General features: G+C 35.8%; 1 protein-coding gene across 1 annotated transcript in view; it reads left to right on the forward strand.

Annotated features, from left to right (window-relative positions):
* The window catches only part of CNTNAP2 (contactin associated protein 2), a 1,016,974-nt gene that overhangs the window by 538,212 nt on the left and 450,953 nt on the right, over positions 1 to 27,809 (forward strand). The window lies entirely within an intron of this gene.

Consider the following 27,809-nt stretch of genomic DNA (forward strand, 5'->3'; position numbering starts at 1 on the left):
TTCATTATTCCAGCATCTACGCCTCTCTCCTTTAGATGTGAATCTTCCTTTGTTTGCCACCTGTTGCATTTCTTTCAGTGAAGTGAAACTCCTATTATTGTTACAGAACAGGAAACATATAAGCTGAGCCTGCTCACAGAAACAGAAAATCAGGACAGCACCATGCACCAGGTCAGAGACAGGCATCCTGGGGCAATGAATCCCTAATCACTGGTGGCAACAAGCAGACTATATATATTTGAGTATAAAGCTTTTGTTCAAGGCACATCCCCTTTTTACTTTTCTATTCTTTTGATACCTTCCCAAGAGTTCCAGGTCCCCAAAGGTTAACATAACAAGATTGGATCTATGAATTCTGAGCCACAGTGTAAAGCAGACTTCAATATTTACTTTTTCTTCTTTGGACTATCAGCACCTACTGTGTGTTGCCTGTTACTGTGTCAGTAGAAAGATAAAACAAAATTAGTATCTTTCTGAGGCTTGAGGGCTGATGGCATGTTGCTATGCATGATGCTCATGGAGCATACTAAAAGAAAGGAATTTAATTACAAACCTTCAACATAAATCACCCTGAGCAATGATGTACAGATCACCTTGTCAGATATGCTTCCTATGTGTGGTTGTCTGGCAAATTGAAGAATTTATGAAGCATTAAACTATGTCAGTCTTAGCTGGATTTAACATACAGTAACATTATGATCACATAAAGCTCTTTGTGAATGAGATTTGAAAAATGTTAACTGCACCAATCTCAAAGGATCAGAGCAATGAATATGATGGTGTGTCTGTGATGGCTATTTCTACTTAGCTACCTAAATATATTAGAGTAACTAAAAGACTAAATTCAAAGGTAGAAAAGGAATTTTAGGTAGTATTAGAGAATAAAGCTCCCTGGACAAATTCAATGCCATTTAATGATATATATCATAAAGAGATTTTTGTTTTAATCCATAAATAATGATGTGGTATAGGAATACTAGAATTTTTGAATTTTAGTGTTTTTGCATTTTATTTTTCTTTTAACAGGTAAAGCTTAGGTTTTTTTAAATGAAATCCTGTGTATTATCTTACAACATCAAATTCGTATGGATAAACATTAGCACACATGCAGCCTATATGTCAGGGAAGAAGAGCCCATGGTCTCTCCAGCCATGCCTTGTATACTCCCTTTTAGTTCAGGACAGCACCTGAGTACCTTGATATTAAAAAGAGAAAACCAGTTAGGAAGAATAACAGGAATTCATTGCAGCTCTCAATAGCTGTATTAACCTTCCCAGTTTTACTCTCTGTTAGTCCAACTTATTTGATCTAGATTCATGTACATCTTATTTACCCAAATGTGATGACGAAAATTCATTAGACTTTTAGCATAATTGTATACTTACTTATATATCCTTATATAAGGATATCCTTACTTATATATCCTTACTATCCTACTTTTTTCCCTATATAACATTGCCTACATATAGCCTGCTACTTGTTCTGCTGAGGATTTCAATACTTCCTTTAGTCAAGATGGATCTCCTGCCACTTGTTTTTCCTTTGCTATATATTATCCCTTATCACTCCTATGGAGAAATGTGGTCTCTCTGAAGTAAGATTTCATGAAATATGAGGACTCAGAACTTGCTTAACTGCATCAGGGAGCTGATTGAGGGCCCATCACAGTTCCAGGCTCTGCAGTGTTAAACTTTGAGAGGTAGAAAAACTTGAGAAGCTAAGGATGCAGGCTCAAGAAACAGTAAAGCTGGTAAGGTCTGTAGAGAAAGAAATTTGATGTGTTGGTAAAGTATTCCCCTCCATTCATGCCTCTAGTATTTTCTTAGAGTTCATTTTTCTAAGGTCATACTAGCAATTTAACCATGTATTCATATAAATTCTTGTGAATTATTGCCACATTGTTTATTTTTCATTGGTTTTTAGCTTTGTTTCTTCATAATTAACTCCAAAAAATTACTCTATTTGCAGGTGGCTCCTAATGTTTAGTGTTAACGTCTGGTCTTTTTAGATGGTTTGATCTTCATTATTACCTGGTATATTTTCATTGCCTATCTGCAAGATACAGATTTTTTCAATACCACAGCAGAGCCCAAGTTGCTTAAGGGAGAAATAGATATCACCTGCCAGTAACCAAAGCCTTGGTGTTCAATATAGAAACAGGCAGTGTGCTCTCAGATGAACTAAACATGTACCCTGGCGTACTAGATAAAAAAATAATCGCAAATAGGTAATACACTTTTAGTTGGAAAGGTTCAGCTTGAGCCTGTGTGTCCATGTTAGTAGTGGAAGACAGGGTAGTTCCTACAGGATGTATTAAAATGTCAGCTTTAATGGAGACTAATATTGGATTACCAAGAAGAGGTCCTAAACTGCAGATATTTAGAAATGTACATGCCCAGGGTTTTAAAACACACTTCAGTGGCTACTTAAATTGAAGTAAATATGTAATATGTGCCTCTGATTAATGCATCTCTTAATCTGGGACACAGACACTAAACTCAGTGAAGCCAACTAATAGATGATAAAATCTTATCTTTCCAGTGCAATTACCTTTTAAAATGAGGAGAACCTTTCACTGGAAAGATAAACCTGTTCATAGCAGGGCTTTAGAATCTTGAAAGATGATGTACATGGACAGGTCACTGCTGAAGACTAATATGAGACTCAGAGTAAGGTATCTCTTAATTTTTGTAATAAATCCAAAGTAAGGTCATAGCACCCTTAGAAAACAGTACCTTAATTAGAGGTTATCCTTCAAGGCACTCACAATGTCTTATCAGTGCTTCTTTTATCTTAAAGGTAGTTTTAACAGCAGCTTACTGCTGTGATCAAGCTGTCTATTTGATAATCAGCATCCATTCTCTGGTCATCCTGTTCTTGCTTTGGAGACGTTCTTCCTTTTCAATCCATAATTATATTTTTAAATTGAGGATTATGTGATTAAAAGAAAATCAGTGTTAATTTTAAAGGCAGTATATTGATACTGTTGATACTGAGTTGCACTCTTATGTGAGGTGACTTTTTAATGGGAGATAATTCTCCCTCTCTAGTCTGCCCTTGAGAGACCCCATCTGGAGTACTGTGTGCATCTCTGGGGCCCTCAACACAAGGAAGACATCAATCCACTGGAGCCAGTCCAGTGGAGAGCCACTAAATTAGGCAGAAGCCTGGAACACCTACTATAAAAAGAGGCTGAGAGACCTGGGTCTGTACACTCTGGAGAAGAGAAGCCTTCAGGGAGACCCCGTTGTGGCCTTCCAATACCCAAAGGAAGCCTGCAAGAGTCCCTGGAGAGGGACTTTTCACAAGGGTGTGTTGTGCTAGGATAAGGGAGATGGCTTTACACTGAAGGAGGTTAAATTTAGATTAGATATAAGGAAGAAACTGTACACAATGAGGGTGGTTAGGAATTGGAACAGGTTGTACAGAAAAATTATGGACTCTTCATCCCTGAAAGTGTTCAAGGCCAGTCTGGATGGGGTTTTGAGTAACCTCAGAACCTAGTCTAGTGGAAGGAGTCCCTGTCTATGAAAAGGGAGGTGAAACTAGATGATCTTTAAGGTCCCTTCCAATCTACACCATTCTATGATTCCATGTAATTTGTGCTATTCAATAGCCTAAAGTGTATATGTGTCCTGGTGCCAGCTGGGATAGAGCGAATTTCTTCTCAGTAACTGTTCCAGTCCTGTATTCTCCATTCAGAATGGGAATAGTATATATAACACGCTGATGTTTTGGGTTTGGCTAAATTGTGTTTATCCCAAGTCAAGGACTCTTTTTTTTCTGTGACATGCTCTGGCAGTGAGGAGGTGAGCAAAAAAAAAAACTGGGAGAGAGCATATCTGGGACAGGTGACCTGAACTGTCCAAACAGATATTCCACACCAGAGAACATCATCCCCAGCATGTAAAACAGGAGATGTTTCCTGGCAGGAAAGCTGGTCTGGGTTTGGGAAGGGGAAGTACAGCATTAGTCAGCAGGTGGTGAGCAATTGCATTGTTCCTCACTTACCTCCTTTTTATTATCATCATTATTGTTTTGATTTTAATTATTATTAACAATTATTATTGTATTTTATTTTGTTTTAATTATCAAATTGTTTGTATCTCAACATAGAAGTTTTACTTTGATTCCTTACCCCATTCCATTGGGGTAGGTGGGGAAGAAAGGGGTGGGATGAGTGAGTAGCTGCATGGTGTTTAATTTCTTTCTGGGCTTTAACCACCACAATATGGTAATATCTTTTGGCTTATGTGCTATTTCATTGTTAGAGTTTAATTTTGATTATTTTATGAGGTCAGAAATCCTTTAGTCTTTACTATGAATTCAGCCTTAAAGGTTTTTTTCTCCTCCTCTTTTCTTTCTCTCCATGTCTCCACAGTACAATGTATTGTCATTATTTTGATCCATTGTAAAATTCAATCTTTACTGACAATGCAGAATTAATCTTCTTATTGGCTACTTGTCAACATTATGAAATAATTTCAGCGCTGACTCTTTTCCTTCAATGATGTTTTCTATTAAGAATTAGTAAGATCCTATCTTTGTATTGCAAAGAGTAATTGACTTCAGCTCTGAACAAATCTCTAATATTACGCAACTCCATCCTTTACTCTTCAGGTTTAATATTGATCATGTTAGGTGGCTTGTGGTCCTTCCTCAAGCACTTTTTAAATTTTAAAAATAAAGCTGCTGTACATTTTCATTAAAATAAGGCCATGAACATATGTTACTACAGTAGCATTAAATAACCATGAGGATGATTTGGGCTGCTCTAGATCACCTTTCCTGAAGCAGATTAGTGTTCTGAATTCAGTTCCAAAATCTATTACAAAATTCAGTTTGCTTTTTAAAAGATTAACAATCATCTAATAAACTGAACATGTAAACTTTACATTAATGCCTTCATTTTCACATCTTGTTTCTTCAATAATAATTCTCTTCTATCTCTTCTATCTCACCTTTTTGTTGAATAAACACTTTTTCCTCCCTGAATTATTTATAGCATGATTTTACTGTGAAGATGAAAGCTCACACCATTTCTAAATTCATATTGAAGTTATGACTTTTTAAAATTCTTTATCCAAGAAGATTTAAATCCTATTTTTCTATTCTTACATAGGACTTTAATTAAAATAATGCATAAGTTTGTTGTATTCTTATTTACAGGAGTCTGGCCTACACCACCTAACCTATGTCTAACCAAATAGTAGAAGAATTTTATTGATAAAATCTGCCTAGGCAAAGATGGTATTTTTGATTGCATTATTGAATCATCAGTAATGCACTACACATAAATGTCTACCTTTACCAGATACACAATTAGCAATGATAAGGATGGTTTTTACATGAGATAATATTTCTCTGGTCTAGATACATTTTTCTTCACCAGTTTCATCTGTGTTGCATCTGTCTAGCAAGGTGGAGTCACTGACTCAAGAGTTTGACTGAATTTTTGGTGAGTAGGTGGCATTACACAAACAAAGATTGTGTTTTTTAACTCCCAGGTAAATGAAAATTGATGTAGTGGAAGTCCTAATGGTACTTACAACCCATGGAAATTTTCAGTGAGCAAAGAAGCTGCCCAGACTAAACTAAACCTGTTAAATTGCTGTGGTGTAAAGTCAGTCATAAACACTCAAATACATACATGCATGTATGTCTGTGCACAATAGTAAAACACAGGACTTGTCAACCAAGGGTACTAGGGGCTCTAAAATGTGTGTAAGTTACTCAGTAGAGACTTCTTTCCTTATAGTCTTGGTGTCACAGAGTTTGGGAAACCTGGCTCTTAAATGGGAAAACTTTTCCTTACTTCAAGGTTAGTGCCTGAATTTTTATAATGCATGGTCTCTGCACTCTTTTAATATATCTATAGCCCCTAAAAAGTCCATGTGAATACATAGACTGATCTAAAGGTGTACCACCTAGCTGCATTTGAAATTGTGATTTGGAAAAGAGATTAAGATAAATGCTATTAAAGATAAAAGGTAAATTAATGCACATTCTAATATTGGACTCAAGGTTGGGTTTTTTTTAAAATTTGTTTCATCTTGTAGTTCAAAAACATTTTTCTGAATACTAAACATAACTTTTGCACAAATGATCAAGGCAATCCATAACTCTGTCTTTCACAACACATTTACAAAGCTTTCATGTTTATGCATGATTCCTGTAAAGAGGTTTGAACAGGAGGAGAAAGGAATTTTCAAACATTGGTGAGCTTCAGATAAATTATTTCATTGATTTACTTGTTCATGTAGCAAATCATTAAAGTGGACTTTGAACAACGCTGATATTTATCTCCCTGTATTTAATTTAATAGATAAATGTAGTCAATATCAGCAAGAATCTGCTATCTTTCATAAACCTTATCATAGATATCTATCATTTAAGAGGACGATTCTGCATTCATTGGTCATATTAAATGGTATTTTTTTAAGAGTATAAACCCTTCCTCTGGTGTTTAACATGTTATATGACTAATTCCACCTGCTGAAAAATCTCTTGGTTCTCATATCATTCTTCAGATGATACAAAAATACTCGCAAATATTCCTGTAGCCTGAGAACTCACACTTCAGCGGGGCTACCAGGCAACTATAAATCTTGAGTAAACACAGAGAATCCTCAAACACTGCTTAGTCAATATTTCTTTGGGAAAAACAGGAAAACCTGACATACTTCTGTGTAATCTTCTGCAGTCTGCCTGTAAGGCCAGCATATACAAATATTGCTGAACTGGGATACAAAGTATGTTGGAAAATCAATCTCTCTTTTTCTCCTCAGTAGCTGTGAATATGCCCTCCTACTTTAACAAACAGATTTATGATGCTAGAGTATAACACAAAGAAATAAGCTACTTCTAGGATAATAACTGCTTAAGCCATATAGAACCTCATTGGTGATGCACTACTTTGGCTTCAACTTAATGGATGCTTACGGAGAGCTCTGAATTAAGATAATTCAATTAAAGGAAGATTTCCCATGTCATGGAATATGTAGGGTAGGGTAAGGCAAATATATTCATAGTTAAAATCAGGAGTCATACCCAAGGAATATGGGACTCATGGACTAACACTTCCAACTTAATAATATTCTCTACGATAATTGGAAGAAATGACAAAATTTTCTTTTTTTTCTTGCTGTATATGGAGATTGGAAGGTTGACGTTGTCTCATTTACCAAGTTTAACACATAAATACCTCAGCCTTCTCCTCATCCTTGGTGAAAATGTCCCCTGCTGCATTGAGTAAAAATGGAGTTTTTCCTTGGCCCTTCTTTTGTTGTTAATGTATTTATAAAAATACTTTTTATTATCTTTCACAGCAGTGGTCAGGTTGACTTCTAGCTGAGCTTCTGCCTTTCCAATTTTCTCTCTACATGACCTAAGGACATTCTTGTACTCTCCCAAAGTTGCCTGTCCCTTGTTCCAGAGGTCACAAACACTTTTTTTTCCCCCGAATTGTTGCAAAAGCTCCCTGTTCAGCCAGGCTGGTCTTCATTTCTGCTGGTTTGTCTTTGAGCACGTAGGGACAGCCTGTTCCTCACTTTTAAGGTGTCCTTCTTAAATTGTATTCAGCTGTCCTGGTCCCCTGTGTTGTTAAGGACTGTTTGTTTCCCAGGTGGCTCTCTGAACCAGTGTCCTAAACTGGCCAAAGCCCACCCTACAGAAGTCCAAAGTAGAGGTTTGGTTGACCCCTTATTTCACCAATTGAAATTGAAAACTCTACCAATGTCATGGTCACTGCACCACAGATGGCCTCTGACCAGCACACCTCCACACCAGCCTTTGTTTGTAAATGGAAGGTCAAACAGGGCACCAGCCCTTGCTAGGCTCTCTTCCCAGATGTGGAAGGAAGTTCCTTCCATACACTCCAGGAACCTCCTAGACTGACTGCTCTCTGTTGTGTTGAGTTTCCAGCAGACATACAGCAGCTTAAAGTCTCCCACAAGGACAAGGGCTAGGTAGAAGGAATAGGCAATGTGATTGTAAAAGTCAGGAAGCGTTATAGTATTTGAGAATAACAGAGTTATGCGTTGATAAAAGAATATTTGCATGACACCTAGAGACAGAAGATACTTTATTAATTCACGTCTGTTGTTTCATAATATTAAACTAATTGGACGTACTCTTAGGAAATCAGGGACCTGTCTAGATATTGTTGCATATGTAGGTCATTGAGCTCTGGACAGGCCACGAACACTTTTTTCTTCTGAAATAACTCCAAAATGCAGCCCTGTCATCCTTTTAAAATATTGAAAATACCAAAAATTGTGAAGAGCCATTGTATTCTTATGAAATCTAGGAAAAATAAAATAATTGTCATCTCTCTGATTGAAGCACTAGGTGCTTGCACTTGAGGATCCTTTTGATTTATGTCTTATTTACAGTATCCATAGTGAAAGAGGATTACATATACGAAATTAGTCCCCAAGTAGAGAGGGATTTCTGATTGGGTACTTTCCAGAAAATCCCGTGATAATATGAAATTCAGTCTTGCAAATTAAGATTTCATTATTTAATCTAACACCTAAGGCAACTAAATAAAATGAGGAAACTTTATAAAGAATCTATTAAAATTGTCAAAAATATGTCCTATAATATGAAGAGGAGTAATTAAGGATCTAATTTGGCTGCTCAGAATATGTGTCCATATGCAAATATGACCTGTCTGCAATCACTGATGCTGTTGCTGGTGGGTCGATGCCTGAAACAAAATTGTTAAGCAACAGTGGCTCTATTAATATGCTGATAGCTGGTAAATGGGTGCAGAAAATTTGCTATGATAAGACAGCAGGACTGGTCCTCTTGCTGACATAGAACAAATAGAGATTTTTCTCCACCAAAAAACAATCTCTTGCCAATTTTCTAGCTTTGTTGGGTAGTTTTGGAAGGTAATCACTCACAAGACCAGTTGGCATTGGCCTATTTCATGGCTACTGTAAAGTTAAAACAGGTCAATAGAGTCTATGATTTCTTCTTATTTTAAAATTATTTCAACTGTTATTGTGAAATATTATTTTAAAGTTGGGTTTTTTTCAGGACAAAAGTTTATGGACTTGGTTTTTTTTAAAAGGCTGAGAATTGCAATGAAAAAGATACATTAATTCACAGGATAGCACACTTGCAAAGATATTAAATGACATGTTTTCATAAACCCACACAAATTAGAGGTATGGAAGGTCTATTAATTTTCAGTTAGCTGAAAATTGTATGGCAATTCCATACAATTTTCATATGTAGGGCAGCATTGTTCCCCTGTCATGTATTTTTCTGCTATTTGTTAGGCTCCAATTTAAAAGACCCCTGCAACTAGACTTTTACAGATGCCTTGGGAGATTTCCAAGGTCATGAGATGGGAAATTTCACAGAACTGTGTTTTTCTATAGCAATGTTAATGGAACTAAAAATGTATTCAGTATGTTCTTTAAGGTTAGTTATTCAATTGTTGACATACTCATAAGAACTAAAACAGGTAGTTATTCTGGATTCACTTGAGGTTTATACAAGAGAAGGGCAAGAGATCAAGAGATTAATGGGATCTTGCAATCTTTTTAATTTTTCATAACAATTATTTTTTGCTCATCTTTTAAAATATCAAGTCTTTCTAGTATAACTACTATGGGCATAATATTAGCATAACATTTTTTTTCCTCCAGGAAAATTTATGATTATGCCCAGTGCACACAGAAATAGAAATGGGCTGTGTCAATAGTTAGTGCAGTCCTCAGTAACTGCAGATAATAGGTTTAAATCTCTCACATATTTGATATTATCTTAGCAATCTACTTTTCTCCCCCATCCATCAATTGCCCAGGTGTGTCTAAACCATTACAAAATTAGATAAATACCTTGGCTGGATAATTCCTCCTGAGCTATTCTCATTCATCTGACAGCCTGAGTTGGAAAAGTTAGAAGGTGTTCATACAGAATTCCTGACAGCCAACATCCTTATTTAGTATGCAAAAGTACGATTAGTTACTATGTATAGTGGTGGACAGGCTGCACCTGACTCTCAAAGACACAGTAAAAGCCTGGAAATTGCCAGAATTGCAAAAGAACCTTGATTTCTATTAGATCCCAATTATTGGAAGTTCAGGAGACAAGGTAGAGTGCTGGGCTTGGCTGAGTACATTTTTGGGAGCCTGCAAGACCAGGGTTTTGTTGGATCACTGGTATTACTAGAGAAACACATCAGTGCAAGTGTCCCTGGTTTCTTTACTTGCAGTGCTTGCAGCTCTTCCCATTTGGAAATTCTGTTTACCAGTCACCTGGAGAAAGAAACTTCACCCAGGTTATCAACAGAAAGTTCAGTCATCTAAATCAATATTTAAAACTTTGTGTTGTTATGAAATGTGAATCAGTCTTGGACTGCTATGCATACAATATATCATGATAACGAAGCATGGGTTTCATGATAAGCATAAGAAAAAACACCCATATAAAGCTCTCATTTTTCTTCTTGCTAACTAATATTTTTCATTCAATATATACAGAAATTACATATTTAATTGCAAAATGACAAAATAATTATTTAAGTTATTGAATTTAATTTATCCTGGTTAGAAAAGATAGATCCCAAAATTAAAGTAACTTGCTTATAATAAATTTTATTTGTTTTTTTTTAAAAAATCAATTGAAATACTCAAAAGACCTGTTTTTTTTTTCCATAAAGGTTTTGAACACTATGGTAAGAAAAATAAAATAATTAGGAAAGTAAATAGTCTTATAGAAAAGGGAATAGTTCGATTTTTTTGTTCCTACACTTCAGTAAAATGGAGCAAATTATTTAATCTTGTGCTGCAGATCTTCTTTGTAAGACAGGGATAATGTTTCATTCCTTTTTTCTCATATTTTTGGGGTTTTCTTCATCATACATTTGTATTACAAACACCTTGGGACACCATTGTCTTTCATTGTATGTATGTAAATTAAGAAATGGAGAAAAAAAAGATTGTTTTTGTCTGGGGCAGGTGGAGCCTACATCCATATTGAAAAACAAAGGCAAATTCATTACCATGAAGAATATGTTTTGCATATAAGGCATTGGGTATAAAAGTTAAAAATCTTGTAGACAAAAGAGGTTTGAAGAAGAAACCCTTGCCCTTCTTTGTTGGATTTCTGCCTGAGATGGTTCCTTTGCAACAAAGAAAATATTTTTCACAAGGATCACTTTCCTTCGCTGAGTTTTGTGTAGAGTTGAGATGAAAAATTCCACTTTTGTTTTTAATAAGAGCAATTTCACTTCGTGATATCTGATGTTCAAACATCTGTGTTTGAGCACCAGAATTTTCAAAGATACTGGTTTAGATCTGGAGGTTTTGTATGTGGCACAAAACATTGTGTTTTACAGAAAGTTAAATTCACAAAGTTCCTTTTTTTTTTTTTCCTAATACCTCAGTGAAAGAGCTGGAAATCTCTTTCTTTTTTTTTTATTCTGATCTGACTGGAGGAGGGGTTTGATTATTTTTTTTAAGTTGGAATGCATTTTGCCTAACTAAATTTCTCAAATAAGTCAAATGTTTTACTACAGATAAAGTATTTGTATTAACTGATGTTTAGGAAGAACTGTAGGGGGGGTGAATGAGGTGAAAAAAAGAAGATAACTATGATTTTTTGTGAGTGCTTTGCCTTTCATTTATGTTAATTTAGTGATAGCCCTTATACACACATATACCCCTTCTTAGCATTTTTTTTTTGTTTGGTTGGTTGGGTTTTGGGTTGGTTTTTTGTTTGTTTTTTTGGAGGGTTTTTTGGGGGGTTTTTTTTGTTCTTTTTTTTTCTGTCTATTTAGTTGAATTAACTAATTCTTCAGGATTTACCAAGAGTGCTACTGAGGTGGCAGGTGAGCTGTTATTGTCACATGCTGTAAGGCTCATGCATGCCCGAGTCTAGCAAAAGGAGGGGGACCTTACTGACAGCTGTGGCTCCTCCTAAATACACAGAGGTCACAAAGTCTCCTCAGCAGCCATGTCATCCTTACCAAGGTTTAATTATTTGAATAAGAACACTGATGTTCATTTTGAATTTCCCAACTTATTTTAGATAAGTTGAAACACCACAGCTCTACCTGGAGCTGATTTGTGTTTATGTGCTGTGCTGTGGAACGATTTTAGGTAAAGGAAGGAGGCGACTCTGAAAATGTGAAGAATGCGACAATTTAAACTCTTGAAACATTCCATTTCCTTGATCACAGTGGAGGAGAAAAAGCAAACTGCCAGTAATTTAAATATGATAATTTCTGTCATAAGTTGACAGCAGACGTGCAGGAAACAGATGAAGACAGAGGAAAATTGAGAGCACAGAAGCCAGTGTATGTAGAGCTGGATAACGTCTGTTGAAACAATGTGACTTTGCTTAGTTTCTATAAATGCTCTTCAGCTAAATTAATCTAAGTCAGATTTTTTTGGCAGGCAATGTTCTTTTTAACTTGGCTTATGAATGAACACTGGATCAGAAGATATTTTTTCTCTTCCCCATAGTAAGACCATTTAATAATTTTTCTCCTTAAACATACATGTTTCTCCAAATGTGTGCTACAAAATCTGATTAGAGAGAGGAAGAAAGAAGGAAATCGCTGAGGGAAACAGCAACACTAAACCTGCTAGGCTGAGAACTCTTTATTTCCTACTTAGGATGTCTGGTATAGAGTACCATGGACCATAACAAAGACACATCTGTAAGTGGATGCATGTCAGCATATCTTTGCAGTATACAATTATGTTACTAAAAAAACCCTGCATGCTTTTATGAAGACAATTTTTTAACTCTTTTATATAAACAAAAAGAGTCAGAGGGAACTGGCAGGTTTTTATTGTTATTCTTGTTAAGTATTATCATTATTTTTTTGCAAAGTGGGGGAGAGTTGTAGTTATTACTAATACTTGTTTATTAAAACATTAATCATAAAAAAATTACTCCTTCTGTCCTTTGCTCCTGGTTTAAATTCTGAACTCATGTTTCTACAGCAGCAATTCCTATAACAGTCTGTGATAAAGGCTTGGTATATTCTCCTCCCTCTGAAAAAGTAGACATTCATTTTTAAACAAGTTACCATGAAAGTTACACCTACAGAGCAAATCACATTTATGTTTCGGAGGAAGACAGGGGGCAGGAAAGAATATCTCCCCAACTTTGCAGAGCATTAATGCATATGATTTACATCTACCATTTTTCTCCTGGTCTTTCACGCCCTGCATTTCCATGGCCTCTTCCTCTCATCTCCAGTCTGCACTGGTCTTAGCAGCCTGTTTCTACTGCTGCTGCCAATAGCTGCCAGTGTCAGATGAGTCTCACCTCTGGGTGCCTTTGGAGGGGAGCTTAGGAAAGGAGCTACCTTCAGAACCTCATGGTCCACTGTCTGATTAGCAAAGAGGAAAACAAAGAAAAAACAACATTTTCATAATTAACATTAAATTTGAGAAAGTAATTTGAGAAAAGGCCCATCTTTTCTCAATATATGGCTACCCTGATCTCAGCACTGACATTAATCTAGTCCTTTACTGTCAGAAAATTTCCATGAATCATTGAGTGTGTTTCTGTCATGGTTTAATCCAGAGAGCAGCCAAGCCCCACACATCCACTTGCTCTCTTCCCCACGTGTGGGACTGGGGAGAGAGTTGGAAATGTAAAACCCAGAAAACTCATGGGTTTAAGGAAAAACAATTTAGTAAGGAAAGAAAAAGCCCCCCACATAAGCAAAGCAAAACAGAAGATTAATTCAGTGCTTCCCATGGGCAGGCAGGTGTTCAGCCATCTCCAGGAGAGCAGGGCCCTATCACATGTAACACTGACTCGGAAAAACAAACACCATCGCTCCAAACATCACCCTCTTCCTCCTTCTTCCCCCCGACTTTATATACAGAGCATGATGTCACATGGTCTGGCATGTCCCTTTGGTCAGTTTGGGTCACCTGTCCTGGCTGTGTCTCCTCCCAGTCTCCCATGAACCCTGAGCTTCCTGTCCAGCACAACAAAAACATCTCTGTATTATCAAACCTGTATTCAGAACAAGTACAAAACATAGCCCCACACTAGCTACTGTGAAGAAAATCACTCTACTCCAGCCCAAACCAGCACAGTTTTGAAATAATTGTTTGAAGCTCTTAACTGTGATCCATCCTTTATTATGTGCTTAGTCCCATTACATTGCATTCTTTGAATACCTTGCTCTTTAACCTAAATTATCTTGAAGAAGTCTGCCCCACTGTCCATATAATCTCCTTGCAGAATATCTTTGGATTCATGATAGGAAAACCCAAATAAAAACAAGTGTACCCATGGCATGAAAGCTAGCTCATGGACATACGGCAGCTGGAAATTTCTGCCTTAAGTGTCATTCTTCATTTACAAATAAACACAGGTCTCACTGGAAATTTTATTTCAACATGTTTCTGATGACAACAGAATAGGCTGTAGACTTACAAGAAAACTTAGCCACCACTGAAAAATAGGTTGAAAGTAAATTATTTGCACTGTATCTGTTTTGCACCTGTCCAGACCCCAGCCAGCGGAAACTTTTTATGGATATCAGTGGGTCTTGCGCTAAAAAAATACTCTGCACTTACTGCCACATTTTCTAATTTCTTATCTTTTTTATAGTCATGTCCAATAACATGATATTTAAAGTGGAAAAAATGTTGGTTTTTTATTATTTAAGGTATTCTTACTTTGACCCATTAATAATATCTATATTTGTGTCATTTCAAGATTACACAGACCGAAGACTTCCAGAGGACTGTCTTCCCTCTATTTTTGCTTTATAATTCTGAAATTTACCTATATGATCATTTTGGAAGATGCTAAGATGCTTGTTTAAAAGCCCTGGGCCTGTAGAACATGTGTCTATTTTAGATACTTTCTATTCCCCTGCCTTTCCCTTTACATGCCTATAGACTTAGCAGAGCTATCCAGTATTTGCATTATAGTCCCAACTGTCATAAATATTTAGAAACAAACTGTAACACATTATAATGAATTGGCCTTGTCCACCATGTTTTATAAAAGTAAATTTTGTATATTTTTAAATATAACTGCTAGTACTCATTCTCTGCTGGAATAGCCCTGCTTAGATGACAAGTATGTAAGTGCAAAATCATAGAAGAAATAAAATCCAGAATTCCCCCAACATTTCTATGTCATAATCCACCCATTAAAAACTGGCAAAACAGGGACCAAGAACTTTTGCACCATTGATAAACAAACCACCATTCCTGCTGTTAACATGCATCTTCTGCTTTTAACTCAGAAGCCTACTCTTACATTTTAGTTTCAAAAACTCCTAAGACAGGGAAAGGTTTGAAGTTGAATGAAGAACTTCAAATCACCTGACAGGAGATTATCTCCCATATTCACATTAAGGAATTGCAAATTCTTCGAAGTGTAATGGCTCAGGATGTTTAATTTGCTGCTAGCGGTACCAGCAGTACATGTGCTTGTTCCATATGACTGCAGTCAGAAAAAGAAGAATATCAGAATTCAAACTGTTATCCAGATTAAAATCTTTTTACTTTTCATTTGAGTCAACTTCCAGATTTTCCATCAAAATGCAAGGTTCATTGCACTTTCTCAGTGCTCGACCTGAATAGCTTTATCATAACCAACCTCATTAATTCAACAGGAGTAACTTCTCCCAAAGCATGACATTTCTATGGAAACCTGGAGAAAGTTCCTCCTTCTGGCTTAGGAGTGCTTTTCAGAAGCACTGAATGAACTGGTGATTTCTAGGGCACAGTAACAATATGAACAAATGTAACATTGCAAAGATATAAACTACATGAAGAGTGAGTGAGCATGATCCAGATGGTAAGCCTGATATTAGTAAGTAAAGCTGAAATGGTTACCCCATTACCATGTCTTAAATGAATGAAATTAAACAATAAGGAATTTGGTTGTTTCCCGATTTTCTACACTGCAAAGTAGATCATAAGTCCTTAGCAAATGAGCTACAATAATTGCAGCCTTCTGTAATAAATCAACATTTAATTACCAGTTTGACAGGTCATAGAAGTTTAAAAAGAAGTAGGCAAATTCAAAACAAGAAGGTTTATCAAGCTACCCTTATTTTCTCTGTTGTTTAACCCAATCCTAAACAAAGTAGCATGCCAAGTTTTTATAAACAGCTGGCTAAAATATCATGCACTGAACAACTTAAAAACGCAATGTAGAGATAAATTATTTCAGTAAAAGTATTATTTAAAGTTTTTTACTTCTACCAGTCTTCCTGTCAGTAAGGGTATTTGATTTCCATTTACATGCTTTGGAATCTGAGATGGGGCTTTATTATGTTTTTTACATCAAACCAAAACAACATTAGTTACACCATCAAATTTTCAGAAAGGTTTTGTTAAAAAATCCATTTCCAGATGGTCTCTGTGATATGAAGGAAATCATGCATGAAACAACAGATTTACTGTGGTAAATATGTTTATTTACTTATTTATTTACTGTGGATTTTTAGGACAGATGCAAAGTTGTTGTTATTTTATAGTGTATTTTATTGTTGAAGTTGCTTTGTATCAATGATGAACAAGTAGAATAAATGGAATAAAATCATCATGTTCACATTTTTAGTAGGTCAGAAAATAAATGTATCTCAAACTGTCTCTTTCAAAGGGATATTTTAGGGAATTTGGGAAAACACAGTAAGTCCTCAATAGAATTAATTTCATATTAAAATGACTTAGCTTTTTATTTACTAATCTTTATAACAAATCCTTTGTGGTAATTATATTAAAAAATAGTTTCATTTTAGATCATAATTTAGGTTTTTTGGGTTTTGTTTTCCTCATTTCTCACTAGAATAACAAATGATAGTTCTATAGAGTGCTAATTTTTAAAAGTAGCATCCATTCACAGAGGCATTTCTTGACATGCTGACCTTTCAAGAATTACAGCAGAGCAACTAGTGCTGGTAATTTTTTATAATGTGTGTATGTTCTGTAAAATTAGTGTTTAGAATAAAACACTCAAATTAAAAAAAAAACAAAACAAAACACCTTTTTTGTTTCTTGTTCTTGTTTTTGGGGAGAGAAGGGAGTTGACAGTAGATGTCAAATAGAGAACTGAAATTATGGATCCTCTGAATGAGAACAGGCTCTCTAAGATTCTAAGGTGGTTTGGCCCATCAGTCCCTAACCAGCGCCCAGGCCACCAGCACGGGTGCAGGTGTCAGCAGCTGCTCCTGTCACAGGCAGGACAGAGCGCTCAGCCGTGTTTCACTGACAGTGTCACAAGGCCTTTAGTGAGAGTGAACTGAGTGATTTATCACAATTCAGCTTATGAGTTGCATAGTTCAATCATCTATCTTCATAAAATGCTGGTGACAGCCTCCACTGTGCATCAGAATGTTGCTAACCCAAGTATGATGCAAAGATAATATGTTTTCATGATTTATTGCCTGTGGGTCCTGTAATTACTAATTATGCATATGACAGACCACCTAGTGCATAAAATACAGCAGAAAACCTGCAATGAAAAATTATAATAGCAGTGCAGATCAAGTTCTTATTGAAAATAAAATTTACAGTAAGGAGGGTGATGAAATTTTCTGACTCCCCCAAAAAACCATATTTACATTAGGAATTTTTAATAAAACTGCAGAAAGAGTAAAAAAAATCTACTAGGCTTTAACCTCTCTATTTTCCATTGTGGTCTCACTTTTTATTTAAAAACTAATGGAATTATTAACAGGTGAGTGGACAGAAAAAAAATTGGAAAAGACAGTGTAATTAAATATAATTCATGAAGTGTCACCTTATTCCTAAGTATCACAGGCAGACAAAACTATTAATTTTCTAATCTTTTCAGATAAGACAAAATTTCTGGTAAAATTTATTTCTTCTTTTGCCTACTAGAACAAAGAAAAAATTAAATAAATATAAAGACATTGGTAAAATAAAAAGCAATAATAAAGTGGTTATTACAATTGTGTGGTCAGCAAAGAGCTTAAAAAGTTTTTCAAGTGTGTGTTAGTACAATAAGAAAATTGTTGAACTGTTAGAATCTATCATTTTTCCCCTTAACAAAATGCCTGAAGGAAAAAGAAACAAAAAACAAACTTACAATCTATGTACAACCTTCATACTTGAGTTAGAATCTTTGGCTTGAGTGCCTTCTTTAGAAATTAAAAAAAAAAAAATCTGTAAAAATTCTATAAAAATTTATCTACTCTACAAACTGCTGGTCCTTCTATTCACACAAAGATCGATGCAGATGCAGGAGTGGAACTGCATTTCAAGGCAGAAGTTTCTTCAAACAACTTACTTGATGCTCAGGAGTTATTAATTTAGGTTGATTCCCTCACTGTCAGAACAGATTCAGTACAGTAAATGTAACCTGAGTTGGGAGCAATTTTTGATCATGAAATCTAGTAGTAGTGGTGATAGGTAGAAGTGAGTGCCTCTCCATTACAAGGATTTTATTATCACAGGCTGGTAGGTGTGAAGGATACTGCAGCTCATCTAATCCAGCTCCATGAAAACTTGGGGTTTTCTGTATGTTGGCCTAAATTCTCATCTGGTACAGATACCTGGAAGTTCAGGAGTTCAGCAGAGGCATTTTTAATTAGCTCACCATTTCCTCATCAGTGACATTAACCCCAGCGGAACTCCCTGTACCAAAAGGACAAAGAGGTATTTGTGTGGCTCCTTAGTGCTTATAGTTATTATTATTATTTCTGAGACCTATGATTTTATAATTGTAATGATAACATCACAGTTTCAGATCTCTCAATCCCTCTGTTACTGACTAGAAGATACTTGTATCATGTGCATGTGAGTATGCATCAGTGTGTTTTTCCCATGTCAGCTCTCCCAGTGTCCTATGAATTATATTGACAGGGCTGCTTGGTCCTGGCTCTCTTCTCTTACAGCCAATGGATTCATTCTGCATTTCAAAGGTGCCTCCTCTAGGACCCAGCACTGTAACAGTGCTTAGCTCTGATCTCATTGCTGTGCTGAAAGATCCACTGCTGTGTGGCTGCATTAGAAAGACCTGCCTTTTCTCTCTTACTGGGTGCGAAGTCATTCCTCATTTTCCAGGAGTCTGGGGAAACTCCACTGACATTGACAGTTCATCTAATGCTGTGTTAAGAAGCAGCAAAATAGGGCACTCTTGATTTGAATAGGTGGTCTGATACCTTTTCAAAGATGTGAGGTTGTCATTTAAACAATGTATTCCTCTTCTACAAGCCCTAGTGAAAAATGCATGTGAGAGGGAATGCTGCCATATCAAACTGGCAGGGAAGCAGAGGAGCTGGAGGCATTTCCAAGTTTCTTCACTTCTTAGAACTTCTTTTATGCGGAAAGACTGCTCTTATTAGCTACTTTCTCATAAATGAACACAGGAAATACATCCTCAAAACGTAGGGCAGAGTAATGGACAGAGTCAGAGTACAGGCTGTCTTGACACTGAGATCTAAATTGCATTGTCCAAAAACAGTCTGTGAAAGACAATATTCAGTAAAATGTAAAGTAGTCATACAATGCTAGCATTTTAAATTATGTTTTTATGGTTTTCTTGGAAAACCACTCCCTAAGATCCAAATATTTTTAATGTGTCTCCCTTTGAGATGGGATATATTTTATGTTTACCTGCTACTCTGCTCTTAACAAAGAAAACAGAATGTATAATGACAATATCGTCCTGTACAAACAGGACAAGAGGACATAGCCTCAAGAAGAGCCAGGGGAGGTTCAGATTGGATATCAGGAAGAATGTTTCCACTGAAACTGTGTTTAAACATCGTAACAGGCTGCCCAGGGGGATGGTGGCATCATCATTCTGGATGTGTTCAAGGAACAACTAGAAATGGTACTTAGTTCTGTGGTTTAGTTGCCATGATGCTGTTCAGTCAAAGGCTAAACTCCATGATCTTGGAGGTCTTTACCAGCCTTAGTGATTGTATGATCCTATTAAAAAATAACTTCTGTTGAGAAAGTGGATCATTTGAAATTATCATTATTTTAAGACTTTATTTTTGTTTGCTAAGAAATTTATTGTTTATTTTTATCTGTCAGCTTTCTGGTTTTGCAAAACCTACACCTACTCAACACAATAGAAATAGTGATCTGTGACAGTAAATACATGCAAATTATGGAGAAAATATTTTCTTGGAGCAAGGAGCATCTTGGACTTCTCCCTTGCAGAGTGCTATGGCAGGGTTTTATCACATTTTCCTTAGGGATTCTGATAGAAGAGAACAGGCTGTTTTCTTTTCAAATCAAGATCCCAGTGTCCAAAGCAAATGCTTTCAACATTTTGGACCTGGCTCTGTCTTCAGTAGCCAGCAATGCAGCACAATAGGAGTGAACAACAGAGCAGAACAGTTCATGCTGAGACCTCAAAGTCCATGCAAAGTCATTCGCACATGAGACTGGATTTTGTGAGTTTGGGCTTAATTTCAGCTGAAAAAAATACAGCCCTCAGGCATGGAGACTTTTACTAATACAAAACAAAGTCCACTATGTGGGGACAACTGCAATATTTGCTCTATACACACTTCAGCAACAAACTAAAATCACAATTCATTTTGCATATAAACCTTTATCTCCACCTCTATAGGACCCTGGTTCATGCACAAAAATGTCTTCTGCTGTGCAGAGTTCTCTGGATTTGTTTGTGGCTGCAGAACTGGTCTGCAGCAAGGTTAAGTCCAATCTCGATGTGTCACTAACAGGATTTCAACCATGCCATGGAAAGCCATTCAAATAAAATCACTTTTCATATGTAGCGCTGGTTGGTTCTCGAAGTGGAGTATTCCAGGTTTAAAAAATCCAAATGGCTTTAAATTAAAAATGGTTTAATGTCATTTGAGTTTAATAAAACATAAGAAACCCGAATAAACTGGTCATTGGTATTTGCTAGATAATGTCAACATTTAGTAATTTTTTCAGCTGGGAGCAGTGGGTTTGCTTTTTCTACAGTTCATGCCTCTAGGACAGAGGCAGAGGTATAAGAAAATCCTTGTGAATTGTGCTAGATTTAATTTAGAAGGAAAAATTGCAATGTTTCTCCTACTTGTTATGAGGGGCCTATGTACAATGAAGATAAAACTAGAAACAGAATTTTTGTATTATGGTATTAAGTTACAAAAGAGGGCTGCTTTGCAAATTTCCTTTGAAAAACTCTGGAGCCTAGAGCTTTCTGTATCTTCTAAGCAGGAGCATAATGAGAGTGCTACAGGTGCTGATTTGAAAGTATTGCCAAATGAGTAACATAAAAGCTGTTTTTGTGTTCCACAAGTTAAGTGATAAAGCTCAGTCACCTCTTCTCCCTTCATATACTTCAAACTCTCAGTCATGCATTGATGACCACAAAAGATGCATTGAAAGAACTGTTTGGATATCTGAGATATATTTAGGCTTCATGTTGCCAGAGTACTTTAAGATGTGGACAGTTTTTATACCTTTGAGTAATCTCCTACTAAAAAAGGTTTTTTAAATATTCTTGTTGATTCAGAGCTCAGGCTGGTAAGCTTGTCTCAAGCATTTAAAATATCAAAACAATGTTACACTTGATTTTAGCTGTTGGTCAAAAAATGTCAATTCCCTTTTAGTTCAATGGAGTTTTTCTGCTTTTTCTGTACCTGCTTTTTTCTTACCAACAAAACCCTCTGCAATGAGTTCTGTTCTGTTTGCAATTAAGTATGCTGCTTACACCAAAGTGTTTAAGTTGGGAACTAGTGAGAAAATCTAGGGGAATACCACTAGTCTATGCTTCTGAATCTTCCCTGAATTCTTCAGTATTATGAAATTAAAAGTTACAGATTCACACCCTCTCTACAATATTTTTTTTATATACTTTAGCCATCATGAATGTGCCAAGAATAAGAATTTTCTGTCATTGTTTTGTAGACATCTGAACTTGATTAGTCCAAAGATAAGAAAAAATACTTATGTTTAGTTGTTCTATTCTTTTCAAATTTAGCAATTTAAATAATAAATATACAATAAATATAAATAATTGTATGTGGTACAAAAGGGTGCCACATTCAGAAAGGCCTTCCCAAATAAAGTTAAATGAAGCATGACAGAATAATAGCCACAAAACAAGTATCTTAAAGTTTCATAAGATGGAAAGTACTGGTTAGCTCACTTATCAAAATATTATGATGCTTAGCAAATAAAAATAATAATTCAGTGCAGTATGATATCTAGCAGATGATGATTAAAATTATAAAATGAAGTTAAAGATGTATAAGTATAATGATGTTTCTAAGATGGTTTACTTCTTATAATTTACAAGGAAAAAAGAAAAAAATTTTTCAGAAAAAAATCTGGAGGTTTCTTTTATAAAGTGTTTATGTAGGATAAAGCAGATTTAAATTGCCGCATTTGATAACGATTATTGAAATTGCTTGACTCTTAATAATAGGTCATATATTGTATTAGCATGTTCCTAGTTTAAGCAAAGAAAGTTGATTTTGTTCTAGGTGCTCTTAGATATAGGTAAATGTCTTCAAGTCTCAATGATGATGATTGTCTGGGTGTGGGGGACGATGTTGTATGGTAATTATGGTGCTGCCAGCTGAAAGGCAGATAAAGCTATGTGCTTCTCTGAAAAGATTTTTGGGGAGTCCAGAACAGTTATACTAAATAATAAGTAATATGCTAAGTTAGTATAATGGTTATGCTAAATAATATTTTGATTAGTAATGGTCCCTCGTACATAATGAGTGACCATTGCTTGTTTCTTAGTAAAGATTAATTCAGGAGCCATTCATGGAGGTGATTGCCATTGAGCGGGTGTCTTATGCAATGCCAGGGCACAGATTGCATCTTGAGAACCAACATTTTCTGATTTTCTGATGTGATATTGACTGGAATAGAGGAAGAGAGCAGTGGCAAAAGTTGTGTTTGATCTCTAACAGCATTCTTTCTGCAAGCTGAAACACACATCAATATTTTAATTTCCAAGTGTGTGTTTTCATGTCTAGGACAAAATTTAACAATTTCATTTTATTTTTTTAAATGAGAATAAAGAATGTGTGAAGAACAGAAGAGAGAGGAGAGGAAAATCCTGTGCATTAAAAGCTAAAATTGTTTCAGAAGTTCCACAAGATTCTACAAGTGTCTAAATATAGAATTTGTGAATATTTTTTCTGTCATTCAGGTGCAAACATTATTTTATCTGTTTTTATTACTTTTCAGTAAGAGACAGAACAAAAAGAAATCTTTATGAATTTGACCATTATTTGCCAGGTTTATGGTTCATTACATTAAAATCACTACTAGTCAAGCCTTTTATAAGAATATGTTTGAATATCATAAAGACTCTGCAGCATTGTAGATTTATATAATTGTTATATTTTCTGTTTCCCACACAACAGTATTAACTGTGGAAACAAGAAAATTACCCACCCTTTCAAAAATGCATCCTATACATACAAGGCTAGAGATGCATATAAAGCTGAATTCTCATTTTTTATCCTCTGGTATTAACTTGTAGAGCAAAAACAGTATAAATTGGATATCACCAACAGGCAAAATTGGAACAGTTTTCCAACTCCTCACCTTAAAAAAGAACTCTGAGCTTAAACATGAGGACAAAATTTAACATAGCTGTTTTGTTTCTGTTGGAAAACAAGATTTTCCATCATCAAAATTCAAGGACTGCATTTTGATTAGTAATGGTCCCTCGTAGATAATGAGTGACCATTGCTTGTTTCTTGGTAAAGATTAATTCAGGAGCCATTCATGGAGGTGATTGCTGTCTTATCTTACTGCTCATCAAATAGCCAAAAAATGAATAATTAAAATAAAAATATGTTTTTTGAATCAAAAGTCCTAAAACAGATTATATACTTAAATAGCTTATTTAAGAAACAATCTAAAATATTATATTAGGTGGAGCTGTGATTTTGCATTTCAAGTTTAAAATTACAATGTACTAAATACTGAAAAAGCACAGATCGTGTAATTACATCTGGTGATTATATTTTATCTTTTTCTGATTGAATATTCATGGCATATACTGCTGTATATTTGAACACAGCTGAATATTTCAAACAAAACATTGTTGGCTTTTTTTCTTATAGTCAGAAATACTAGTGCAAAATTGTACTGAGTTGGTGAGGAACACCAGGAATAACAATTACATCACCATCCTAAAACATGGTTCTGTCTGGCTAAAGTGAAAGCAGTAACAAACAAACCTTTCCCTCTGTCTTTAGGCTGAGTATTGAGGGCTCCTAGTCAACTATGCAAGAAATTACAATACAAAATATTTACTACAGCAGTGGGAACTAATAAGACATATGCAGCTGCATAGCCTTTCATTGTTCCAGTGCTTCATGGAGATATTGATAATATTCTTTCCTTGTTTTCTTCTTTACATGTAAACTGAATTTTGGGTTACAGTCCTATATCAAAATTAAGACAAAGTTCTGTTCTGATGTGGCAGATGTTATGGTGTTAACGTCAGAAGTATTTTGTCCATGTACAGACTGTATAAGCTAGCACTCATTGATAGTCACTACATGGGTCAGTACCTTTTAAAGGAAGATTTGATCACACAAGGCTGTCCATAGAAGAATTTGAGACTTTGCTACTATAGTTTTCCCTGAGGCAAAACTCAACCAGATGTTATCTTTCTGAGTTCTCCATTATGTATTAAACCCTTGTACATTTTTAGTATTTGTTAATCTAGTTCTTCTTCCATGTCTGTAATAAGCAACATCTGTTTCTTCTTGTTCAATCAAAGTGCCTAACTCAAGAGTCCTACTTTTAAAATAATGTCATTTAAATAGAAAACGTACATAGAGAGAATGCATTTCATTATGATATTTAATTTACATATGAAACCATCTTTTCCAGAGCTCAGTAGGGAATTTGTGGTGGCAGCAATATGTATTTCTTTTTTTTTCCCTCTCAACTTGCATACCAAAAAAGAATAAGAAGAAAAGGAATGCAAATAAATATATGTATCAGCTCAGATGAGGAAATTAAAGTGCAAGGAGAAACCATCATTGTGCATTTGGGATGTAGGTCATCCTAAACTTACCAGCTGAAAATTCTTTTATTGTAAGGAGACATGATCTACTCTTACTAATGAGTCTTGGTTTAGAGAAAGATCTCATCAAGCAAAAATAATCCTTATATACATGAGGGTTGTAATAAAATACTACAATGGAAACAGGTCATGCAGCTCTACAAATTTATCCCCTATAATTATATATTTATATATATCCCAATAAGAATTTAAGTTCCTGACACAAATCAGATAAAAACAGTGGCAGAGATAAAAGGTGCTTTTAGTGTTGTGACTGGGGAGCACAATTCTGTAAAGACAGTAGTGAGTATTTGGTGAGTAGTAATGAGAAATCCTCATTAGCATTCATCAGTAAACTCCACAAGAAAAAAAATTTACCAGTAATTTTTCTAAGCAAAAATAAAATTGTACAAGAATTTTTGAGACAACTTTGAGCCAGAACAGTTGGAAATATTACTGTCATACTGCAAAGATCCATGAGGATGGGTAATACCTTTAGCTAAGTAAGCAGCCTTAATTTATGATTACTTTATATCAATACACTGAAGAGTTCATAAAGCAGAAACAGTGTCATCTTTCAGGGACTGACAGGAATGATTCTAACTTGTAGGTGCAGATATTTTTAATACAGTCAAAAAACCAATGCTTCTCCAATCATGCCTCTAGCAAGCAGCTTCCAGACAGCAATGTGTCCCCTTAGTATATCTTGCTAAATGCTATGCACACAGAGAGAATGCATGAAATCACTTTTGCTCCTAACCTGCAGCTCTCCTCATGCTCTCATTTCCTGATCTGCTCAGGAGAGCCACCTGCTCTGCTCATCCACCTTCCCTCCACCTGCTTTTTGCCTTGAGTCATTGTAATATTCAGTTTCCCAGTGTGCTTCTGGTGAGCTTGGGGGGTTTTCCCTTCACTGCACATGGGCACAGCACAGTGCAAACACAAAATACAAAAGTACAGATTGAAATAACTGAAGTATTTTGCATCTCATGCCATATTTAACTTAAAAAACTTTTCTCATTAATACTTTCAGTTCATTCTTTTATGAAGGAGTATCCTCAAGAGGTGAGGATGGTGAGCTTACCCTTATTATATGAAATACAATGAATTTCCAATTTCATAGCACATTCATCTGTCTCTAGCTCTATCAGTTGTCATGGTGGGTTCTCTCACTCCCACTCCTCAACAGGGCAAGGGGAGAAAATAGGACTGAGATGTTCATGGAGTGAAATAAAGACAGGGAGATCATATACCAATTACAGTTGCAAGCAAAACAGACTCAGCTTGTGAAAATTAATTTAATTCATTGCCAATTAAACTAGATCTAGGTAGTGAGAAACAAAGATAATCATTAAAACAACACCTTATTCTTCCTTCTTGAAGCTCAGCTTCTTCAGTCACAACTCTTCTACATCCTGCTCCTGAGCAGTACAGGAGGGGATGCAGGGATAAGACCAGAACTCTGCTGCTCCTGCTCTCTTGAGCTGTTGCTCTTCTCTGGGGGCCAGAGCCCCTCCCTTCCCTGCTCTCACTCTCCCTTGGAGCTGGCAGGGCCGTTTCTGACTAGTTTTCTCTCATCTCTCCCTGCCTGGGGCTGAGGGGCTTCCCTGTGCTCAGCCGTGCACCTTCTTGTCTCATATACTGCAGTGTCTTGGTTTCTGCAATATCCCCCTTTCCAGAGAGGGCTTTAGATATACCTCCCTTTGTGATGAACTGCTCATGCCACTGCTTTTGTGCCCCATGTTTTAATGGCCAATTCTTCATTTTTGTCCAAGAAAGCTTACAAACAGAAAAGAAATTCCCTCATATTTGGTACATTAGGTCTTTCATCTGTTTTTACTCTAGATTGAATAAGCTTACAGGCTTTAGTAGTAACATTTCTTACTGATGCATTTTCAAGAGGCTTCTGCTACTTTTATTCATACTAATGAATTTCCTGAGACTATTATGAGAAGAGCACCCTGTTTTATATCACGACTTGATCTCATGTTTTAAACAAAGATGTGCAAATACTAGGAAAAAATATTCATCAAATTTTTAGGTATATCTCTTTGCTGTGACTATTGTTCTTTGTTCATAGAAGGTAACATTCTTTTGAATATTTTGAAAAGTTATGTTGCGTTATATTTCTGCTGACATTTTGCTTTCCACTTAATTTTAGAAATACCTTATTACATTGCATTGTGCTTTATTTTGACAAATGACATTTTGCTAAGGTGACTTTATCTAGGTGGAGAAAATATTGCTTGTAAGAGGTGCCATCACTTCCAGTTCACTTTTACTACAGCATTTGCTATTCGCTTGCTGACCCAGCATAACTTGTCTGCAGGGAAATGAGTAGAACAAACCAGCACCCTTTGGCAGTTCTTCGTGTGCCAGGCAAACTGGCTTTCTGCCAGCTGCTGGAGACAACATTAGAAGTATAAATTCTAATTTTTTGGGTTTTAAAAGACCTGAATGAATGAACAATTCCATCTGCTTCACTGCTGCCAGTATTTGGAGGACGGTGCTCCTGTAAGATTGTGGGGTTTTCAGAAATATGCTGGTTATGAAGTTCCTCTGTGTTAATGCCTTCCTCTGTCTTCTTCTTCTCTGAGTAGCTCTACATCTCAATTAGCTGTGAATTCACTTCATGAGCCTTTTTCCCTCCTATATTTTCCTTTACCTTTACTTGGAAATATCTAAAGCGATACATGCCTTACATGAGCATAATGTGCCCTTTGGCTCTCTTAGTCACTATAGTTAAATGGATGAATCAATATCTTTTCCTTCAGAACTTAATCATAGAGACAATTAAGACATATTCTTTATTAGGA

The sequence above is a fragment of the Passer montanus genome, unplaced genomic scaffold (genome assembly GCF_014805655.1).
Source record: "Passer montanus isolate IOZ18808 unplaced genomic scaffold, ASM1480565v1 scaffold32, whole genome shotgun sequence".
Taxonomy (NCBI): domain Eukaryota; kingdom Metazoa; phylum Chordata; class Aves; order Passeriformes; family Passeridae; genus Passer; species Passer montanus.